The sequence below is a fragment of the Microtus ochrogaster genome, chromosome 4 (assembly GCF_000317375.1).
Source record: "Microtus ochrogaster isolate Prairie Vole_2 chromosome 4, MicOch1.0, whole genome shotgun sequence".
NCBI lineage: Eukaryota > Metazoa > Chordata > Mammalia > Rodentia > Cricetidae > Microtus > Microtus ochrogaster.
Window position 1 is genome coordinate 1,902,619 of NC_022011.1, and position 9,693 is coordinate 1,912,311.

Consider the following 9,693-nt stretch of genomic DNA (forward strand, 5'->3'; position numbering starts at 1 on the left):
GTCACCCCTGTGTCCGTGTGCTGGGTCACCCCTGTGCCCGGTGTCACCCCTGTGTCCGTGTGCTGGGTCACCCCTGTGCCCGTGAGCTGGGTCACCCCTATGCCCGTGTGCTGGGTCACCCCTATGCCCGCTTGCCATGTTCTGTGTCACCCCTGTGCCGGTGTGCTGGGTCACCTCGGTGCCCTGGGTCACCCCTGAGCCCTGTGCTCCGTGTCACCCCTGAGCCCTGTGCTCCGTGTCACCCCTGAGCCCTGTGTCACCCCTGAGCCCCATGTCACCCCTGAGCCCCGTGTCTCCACTGTGCCCCATGTGCCCAGGCCTGTTTCACTCATGCATGGGATGCTCTTCTTCAAACCTTGTGGATTCAAAGGAGTTAGAGCTTTCTCAACATTTTTCCCCAGAATTCTCAGCTGTTGCAACAAGACAAGCTTCTAGGATAAAGAGAGAGACAAACCTTAATGTTTATTAGATATGTACAAGGGATAGGTCGGCTGGCTGGGGGATTTTCCGTACGTCATTGTTTTTATTCCTTACAATAAGTTTATGAAGTAGATGCTCTTATCACCTTTGCAGCAGCTTACTTATTTTCTTACTTTTTGGTACTTAGTTCTGAACCCAAGGCCTCTTCCATGGTGAGGGTTGAAATGGGAGGTGCAGTTTGGAGGCTTAGGCTAGGGAAGGACCAAGGTTCTTCTGGTGGTTCTGCGTCGCCCTGGCTCTGCTATCCCATCGTTATTGACTTGAAGCACTTTCCGGGGGAAAGGATTTTAGAGCAGACAGAAGACAGTGCTTCTGTATAGTCGCAGGAGGGTGAGTGAGATGGCGCAGCAGGCAGAGGCACTTGCTGCCAAGCCCGACCACCCGAGTTCTGTCCCTGGGACCCACAGAGGAGAGAGAGAATTCTCCTCTGACTTCCGCACACATGATATGTTGACCTCATAAACAAGCAGTCAAATGAATTTTTTTTTTAAAGTTCTAAGAGCTGGGCACCATGTTGCATCTTGTAATCCCTACTGCTGGAGGCTAAGGCAGGAGAATTGCTTGAGCCTCAGAGTTAAGGCATCTTAGACAGCAAAGTGACAGCACGTCTTTAAAAAGAAAAGCGGGAAAGTGGATCTGAACTACACTGTAGGCAAGACCAGTTCCCACTGGCAGAGGTTCTGCTCAGCAATGTGGATGGCCCACCTTCGGCCGTCAGTCAGTCTGGGTGCTCTCACAGGGCCCCGGAGACCCACCCTCAATAAAGAGTGAGGTGGGGGCTGGAGAGATGGCTGCTCTTCCAGAGGTCCGGAGTTCAATTCCCAGCAACCACACGGTGGCTCACAACCCTCTGTAATGAGATCTGGCGCCCTCTTCTGGTCCGTAGGCACACATGCAGACAGAACACTGTATACAGAATAAATAAATCTTTTAAAAAAGAAAAGTGAGGTATATCAGGGGGAGCAAGCACATCTGCAGAGAGCAGCTCTTCCCTGTGTAGGGCCATTCCCCACCTTTAGCTTGCTTCTGACACAGCCCAAGACAGGAGCTGCATGGGGAGTCAGGGCCAGATGAGTTTAGAGGACAGTCAGTCAGGAAACTGGTTCAATCAGGAGTTTGCTTACCTGGGCAAGCAGAGTTGCATTTTTTCTGATTGATCAGTTGACTGGTTTTATATTTTTAATTCTTTGTGTGTGTGTGCGTGTGTGTTTATGTGGGTTTACATGTGTGCATGTATGTGAGGCCACAGAACAACCTTGGAGTACTTCTTCAGGTTCTTTGCCTTTTGAGACAAAGTCTCTCAATGGCTTAGATCTCAGCAAGTAGGCTAGGCTGGCTGTCAAGTGTGCCCCAGGACCCACCTGTATTTTTTTTAAAGTTGGGTTCTGGAGGACTGAATTCAGGTCCTCAATGCAAGTACTTTACAAACTGAGGCATCTCCCCAGCCCTGTTCTTTCAATCCTTGAAACAAATGATAGATAAATGAACAATTTTCTTTCAGGCTGTAACGACCTCATTGCACCATCAAGTATAGACAGAATTCTCTGGGATTTCATCCCAAGATTTTCTTTTCTACTCAGTTCAGTGGAATTCAGAATATTGGATATCAAAGAGAAATGAACACAAAATCAGTTTGCCTCATCCCAGGCTAACAGTACTAGGGAAAGAACCTTTATCCTAGAATGGAAGACGGACCGCCCGTCTCTGAAGGGACAGGGATGGACAACTGGTCCTGTGAAGATGGTCCGCAGATTGTCTGGGTGGAAAGCCTGTTTTGTGTCTGGCCTTGGATGCCCCCGCAGGAGATCTGAGTTTATGCAAATGCTGGTTTGCTGCCTCCGTGGCGTCCTAAGTCTGTCTGCTGTGTCCCAGGGTCATAACCTCAGATGGAGTTGCCGTGATCCATAGTCACCCAACCACAGCAAACTAATGACACGTGCTCATTCTGCTTTCCTTCCACGGGACCCTCGAAGGTCATAGCTAGGGCTCCTAAAGTGGAGTGTGAGTCTGGGCTCTCTTGAGGGGCTTTAGTGAGGAACTGCTTTTGGATGGGAGGGGTGGGGGCAGGGAAGAGTCTATGGAGGTTGTGGCTTTGGCTGGGAGCCTCCTTTAGCCCAGTCCCCTAGGGGCCCTGGAATAGGAGGTGCTACAGAGACCATGCAGCCTCTATTGTGGGCGCCAGATCTTTGTACCCTAAAAGCTATGTTTCCTGATGGAGGCTCCCACTGGGAGGGGTTTTCACTAATTGTACTGAAGGAAGGAGCTAGGCAGGCCCCCAGCAGCATTCCAGGGATGCTGCTAGACCCTGAAGAGTAAGTATATGCTAAATACTTAAAGAATACATTACAGAGAGGTGTGAGGCCATGTTGTCTTGTGCTTTTCCCATGCTCTGGGAGGAGGGAAGGGGACTGAAATATGCCTCTGCTATAAACTGTGTTGGCCGGAACCAAAGCTTAATTATAGTTAGAGGAGATTTTTATTTTTAAGCATTCAGCAAAAAGGAATCAATCGTAATTTCATCTCTTGCTGGGAGATTATTATAAGGAAGAAAAACCTAACTCAGATTCGCCTGAAGCATTGGAAAAGTTGCTTCCTAGGAACCCCAACCAGACGTGTTCAGAAGCCAGGATTAGACCCAGGGTTTATAATTCCACAAAACCCTGGGTGTATTTTTATTTATTCTTATAGACAGCTTGGCCAAATCTACAAATTGATTTCTTTTTCACCCCTTACCTCATGGCTTGAAGTGGAGTCAAGCTGGCCCAACTGATTGTCCCTCACAAAGGACAGAGGAGATGACAGCTGTCTGGTTTCTGACTCACTACCGCTTTCAAAGGCCCCAATTTTGTATGCCCAAGGTCGGGGGGGGGTATATTTTAGGGGATGTTTTGCAGTAGCTCTCAAATAGATTTGTACAAACGCTCCATTCTCATGTATCTGTGTTTTAGTACTTACTGGGATATTTGCTTACTTAGTTACTTTTTTGAGTCAGTCTCACTGTGTAGCTTGGTTTGACCTGGAACTTTCAGCCCTCCTGCCTCAGCCTCCCGGTACTGGGATTGTAGGGATGCGGCACCCCACTTGGCTCGGTTATCCCTCCTCTAGTGTTTATTTCCTGGAAGAAGCTAACTGTTTGGAACAGTGGCTTACCACTGGACTCTAGAAGTTTCTACCTTCAGGAGTTATATGTAGTTTAATCATGGAGGAGCCCTGGGGGCCAGCCTGCCTGTTCAGTGCAGCCACATGGCCTTTTCCTGCCTCTTTCACGCCGATGAATCCCCAAGCTCCTGCACTTGGGCTGTCTCCTGCTCCTGGAGTTTGGGGAGTTACAGGACATGTAACTGGCTGCCTCCCTGTCCTACATAAGGCCATAGCACCCCTCCATTTGTCTATCACTATTGATTTCTATGTTCCTTACGCCCACAGGGCCTGTGGGAAAGCACAGTAGCCCCCAGTGAAAGGCACTGCGGCTTGCCGTTCCCACCGGCTCTGCTGGGAGGCCAGGGCCAGGTGCTGTGCTTGACATCGGATGCTAAAGAAGCCCTCGGGCTGCGTGTCCCCACTGAGTTTCCAGTCCAGCTATAGCACTGCCCCTCGCCCATACCACTGTTATAAAACATACGATATGGAGAACAGGAAATGACAAGGGACAGCATATCTTGACAGTTTGTAAAAGGAGATTTAGCTGAAGCTAAAGGCTGAGGCTAGCCACTAGCAAATTCCTGGGTTCATTTATCTGTTTTTTATACCGCTGTAACAGAGAATTTCACAGATACACGGAGATGGAGAGAGGGGCCAGTCACCGTTTAGAATGTTGTCGGTTCCCAACCTGGGTCACTTTATCTGTTTTTTCCCTGTCACCTCTTCCCCTAGATTACTCTGAAACAAGTTCTAGGCATGAGAATGCATGTATGTTGTATGCATGTGTGTGTACATGTGTGTGTAATGTACATATGTGTACATGTGTGTAAGCTTGATCACCTGTGTATGTACGCCATCATGTTTCTTCATCTGTTGCTCTCCACTTTAAGCTTTTGAAACAGTGTTTCCGACTGGTCTCTAGCTTCAGCTTCTGTTCCCGGCTCTTTCTTTGTCTGTCTTATTTTTATAAAGATGGGGTCTTACTGTATAGCTCTGGATGTCCTGGAACTTACTCTGTAGACCAGGCCTTAAACTCCCAGAGATCCCCCTGTCGCTGCCTCCAGAGTGCTGGGAGCGAAGGCGTGCGCCCCTATGCCATTCCCAACTGCTTGGCTGACTGTTCGCAGGTTTTACATCGGTCCCAGGAATTCAGACTCCAGGTTTTACGCAGGTTTGACGTCGGTTCCGGGAATTCAGACTCCTTGTGCAGAAAGCACTCTCTCCACTGAGCCACCTCCCAGCCCCCTTGAGATTTTCATTTACAGAAATGATTTGGTTGCTTTTGTTTCTGCTTTATTTGTTATGGTGCTGCTCTTGGAGCCAGGGCCTCAGGCAAGTGCTATTCCGGCACTGTCCAAGTGAGCCACATCCCCAGCAGGAACCGGTTTGAGAATGCCCTTTCTTATTTTCAAATCCTAAGACCTGAGAATCAGCTGTGTAAATTAGAACAACTTTCCCAAAAGAAAAGGCAGAAAATAACCCACCAGACTGTACCAGATAACGGGACAGAAAAATCAATTTACTTAGCAGCTGGGATGATTGGATCGTGCGATTCTGCCTTGACCCTGCCCCGCTGCCCTTGTCTGCACCCTTATAGGGGCACCTGCACTGAATGCAGTCTGTAAATTCTCAAGCCACCACCCTTTCACACGTTTAACCTTTAAGATTCTAGAGGTCTCCTTTGAGAGCGGGTCCTGGGTGTGCCTAATGCCACCTTCCTGACACACAGCCGAGGGAGAGAGTTCTTGCCAGGATCAGGAGAGTAGAACAGACCCAGGATGAGTCTAATAAAACCCTAATTTTTATAAATTTACTTTCCCAGCACATGCCCCGTTTCTATAGGGAGTAGATAACCAGCCATTATGGTCATTTGGCAGATGAAAATACATGAGGCATAATTCTATAACCAGATTCCAAAGTTTAGTAATGGAAAGGAGGCCCGAGTCCTCTGCCATGGCTCATCCCCCAGCCAGATGCTGGGTAGGGTGGAAGCAGGGAGATGGATTCCCAGAGTGAGCGAGCGAGTGAGCATCAGATAGCTCCCGGCAGGTGAAGGGACGGATCCAGTGTGTGTAACACCATGAACTTTGGACAGTGGCTGCCAAGAGCCCTCTCGCCCTCTCTTATCATTTATTACCTGTTCCCATTAATAATCCAGTGTCCATGGGGGGAGGGAGTCAGATTGCAGGCCTAGAAGCCAGCACGCACACTTTATTCCATAAAGCGCCACGTGTTTGCATGCATCCTCCTCTTATCCATGACAACACAAGAAGTGAAAAACTCAGAGTCAGACTGAATTGTACCATTCAGACCAACATTTAATTTGCCCAATTTTCCATATCTGAAATGCAGGCTATTTTTCTGTGATCTAGATAATGGCAGAAAACATTGTTTACTAAAAAGACATATTCACTTGATAGTGTCCAATATAGAATTTTCCTGCGTGGTGGCTTGGATGTATGTCCTTAAATATTTATGATTCAGTAATAGAAATTGCACAGATTGGTAAAAGGTGTCACATGCTGCCTCCCTCCGTTCATGTAATTTGCCCTTCTCACATCTCTGGCAAACCTAAGAGAATAATGGTGTTATTACTTTAAAAATTGAAAAATTACTTTTGGAATACTGAGTGAGACGGAAGCAATTAAGAAAAGAAACAGGAAACAGCAAATGAAATTTGTGATTTTTTTAAATCTTTTTATATTCTATTTACCACTCATGTTTTGTGACTTTATAACTGAATACATAGAGAACATCAGTGCATTTAATATTACATCATTATTAATTTCATGGAGCCCCATTCAATTAAGAGACTATAATTTATTTTTATTTTTTAATGAAGCCAGGGTTGTTTCAGGGCCACATGGTTATCTGCATGAAATTTTAAGATATCCTTTCTCTACATGCAGCCATCTTCCAGAAGATTGCCTCAAGGAATATATAGATGTTTTGATGTCTCTGATGCCGTCACCCGCTAACCATGATGCTTTTGTGCATGGCGTAGCAGGACGCAGGGCCTGCAGCTAGCCGCCTTGGCATGCACGTTGAACTGAGAGTCGTTTCATGGAAATACATCTTCAGGTTATCTTTAAATTTTCATTTTTCAAAAAAACTGAAACTGACTCTTGCAAACAGTTTATTATAGACACGTGAACCCCTTGAAATACTTGGTGCGTTATTACCCGTTGTACCTGCCCTCCTCTCTCACTAAGCTGTCCCCTCCCTCGGCTTGTGCATGTGACCTCTGGCCTGGCCTCTCTCATCTGTGGCAGGGATACCAGGGTTGAGATAAGGCTCTCGGGGAGCTGCCCAGGCGGTGTGGTTCTGAAGGGGCAGGGTCTGAAGAGGCCGCTGGTGCCTTCCCTTCAAACCGTGCCCGGGTGAGTTCCTCCTACTGGCTGACATTGGTCTTTTGTCTAACTCTGGAGTGTCTGGGATGAAGGTAAATGCTGAAGTTTCAGTGAGGAAATAACCGTTGTCTGTGGCAGGCACAGTGGCAGCCAGTGGCAACAGAACTGAAGGCAGATGTAGCGTGGGTGCTGACCTCAACCCCGCTCTTATCTGGGGTTCTCTCTGGAACTTCCCCAAAGCTGTTCCTAGAAATCCAACAAATAGGCAGAAGCTGACTTGTCACAGTGGACTAGCTCTCGAGTGACGGCAGGCCACAGGGCGTCTGTGTTGTATGCAAGTGGTCCTTGCACCATTGCAAGGAGGGCAGAGCCCCCCTGCTGGCTTCTCACAGAAAGCCCCTTGTCCTAGTTTCTGTGAGAAGTCGCATTCTCCCTGGAGACCTGGTCGTCTAGGAGTTGACATTTCATGCGTCCGGGTGTGCCAGGTTCCCTTCGTTGGTCTACGGTGGTTTGGGATGCCCTGATCTGGCCTCTTCGCTTCAGTGGCCCTGACAAGGCCTGCATTGTGCACCCTGCCCTGGGACGTTCCGTGGCCCCCTTTGGATGAATGCTGAAGCCGGGCCACAGGAACCTGGGCCCTGAACCTTGGTGTTAGGTTCTGTGTGTTGGCCCACCTTTAGGAAGACCAGAATAGATGCTGCTATTCCTTTCAAAGAAAACAAGAAGCATCGCACAGTGTGTGTCTGAGCTATTTTCCCGGAAGCACACAGTTTTTCTCCCACGTGTTTTGTTGTTGCTGTTGCTGTTTTCTGTTTTGGGTTTTGCTTGTTTGTCTCCTGCAGCCTCCCTCCCTTGCATAGTGTCTGCACTTGGGAAACCCGTGCTGAAGGTTACAGTGTTGCCAGGTTGTTTCTGTTTCTGTGGTTTGGCTTTTTACAACTGTCATTCCACAACCATGCTTTGAAAGGCCTTTTTTAAAAAAAGTAAAAGATTTAAAAGTTATCAAATGGCATAGTTTTTGTGTGAGTTTTTCAAGATAACTTTTGGACTATATAGAATATAAACTTAAGTAATCATCATTGATAGTGCTTCTACTGAGAGAGCCCATTGCTAAATTGCGATGGTTGTATTGGCAATGGATATATTTGTGTAATTTATTTCTGTGTACTCAAAAATTACCAAAGACAGGACCTTGCCATATATAAAGTTTATAATCTTAGTTTACCTAGGACTATGTTCTGTAGTATGTTTGAGTTAGTCAGTGTAACTCAGTATTTTCCTTTTAAGATTTGCTAGTATTATTAAGCATTTCCCTATGTCACACTTTACTTAATCAGCCCCGTTACTAGAAGACCAAGCATCCCCACACGTAACTAACGCTGGAACCGCGGCTGAGATAAATGGACTCAGGCCCTGGCCTGGGAAGGCAGCTGAGCAGGAAACGTGCCTGGCCTGGCATGCTGCATGCCTGTGTGAGGACCTAAGCTTGGATCCCCAGCACCCTTCTGAGAGCACTAGTGTCGGGGAGACAAGTGGATCCCTGGAGCTCACTGTCAGCTGAACTGTGAGCGTCAGAGCCTGGTGGAGAGCAATGGAGGAAGATCCTGGAAGCCAGCTCCTGGCCTCCATTTGCCTGTGCCTGTGCATGAAGACACGAAGAAAACATTCGCATTTTCCAGGCCAAGCTGCCTTGTAAAATTCAATCTCATTCTGCCAGGAACTGCTGGACAACAGGAAGGTGGATAGGGGCAGGCGAAAATTATAAGTGTTTGAGACCTGACAGACACTACACTTTTAGTGTAAATTTTAAAGTGGTTTGTGTGTGTGTGTGTGTGTGTGTGTGTGTGTGTAGCTCCCTGCACAGGGCATCGGATCCTCTGGATCTGGAGTTACAGAGCTTGAGTTAGAGTTGAGTTGCCGGAGCTTGGTGCTGGGAACCAAACTCAGACTGCCCAGAAGAGTGGTATACCCTCTTAACCCCGGAGCCATCTCTCCAGCTCCTGAAGATTTTTTTTAAACCAATGATTTAGATTTACTATATTCGAGTTAAGACATTTTAATTTGTTGACTCTCATTTCATCTTGGAGGTTCTTCCTGTGATGAGGCATGCATGGGTGTTTCTTTTCTCCCGTCATTTAGGTATTATTCTGTTCCGTGGATAACCTGGGTTGTATTGTTTGGTTGTTACTGTTGTATTTGTGATGATGATGATGAATTTCAAAACAAAGCAACGAGAAGAAAATCATGTGTCAGCAAATCCCCACCTCAGCGGAAGATTCAGTCTCCAGCCCTTGTCCACCATTCTGATACTTGTGTTTGTTTCTCACAGAGGCATCATGTACTTTAGGCTAATGTTCTACCACAGAGCCGTGCCACGGAGCCGTGCTACAGAGCCAAGCCAGAGAGTCATGCCACAGAACTTTTTAATTTTTATTACAAGAGAGAGTCTGTGTGTGTGAATGCATGCATGTGTGCATGCCTGTCTGTGTGAATGTTCGCACCACAGCGCACACATGTAGAGGTCAAAGGACCACAAGTCAGTTCTCACCTTGTACCATGTGGCTTCCATGTACTGAGCTCAGATCCTGGGAATCAAGCGCCTTTCCCCACTGAGTCATCTCACTAGCTCTGCTCCCTGATTCTCTGAGCACCCACCCAGAACACCCACCCAGAGCTCACCCACCCAGAACACCCACCCAGAGCTCACCCACCCAGAACACCC

At 47.5% G+C, this 9,693-nt stretch overlaps 1 protein-coding gene across 6 annotated transcripts in view; it reads left to right on the forward strand.

Annotated features, from left to right (window-relative positions):
* Znf827 (zinc finger protein 827) overlaps positions 1-9,693 on the forward strand; it is a 174,250-nt gene that overhangs the window by 93,848 nt on the left and 70,709 nt on the right. The gene's annotated exons all lie outside the window — the stretch shown is intronic.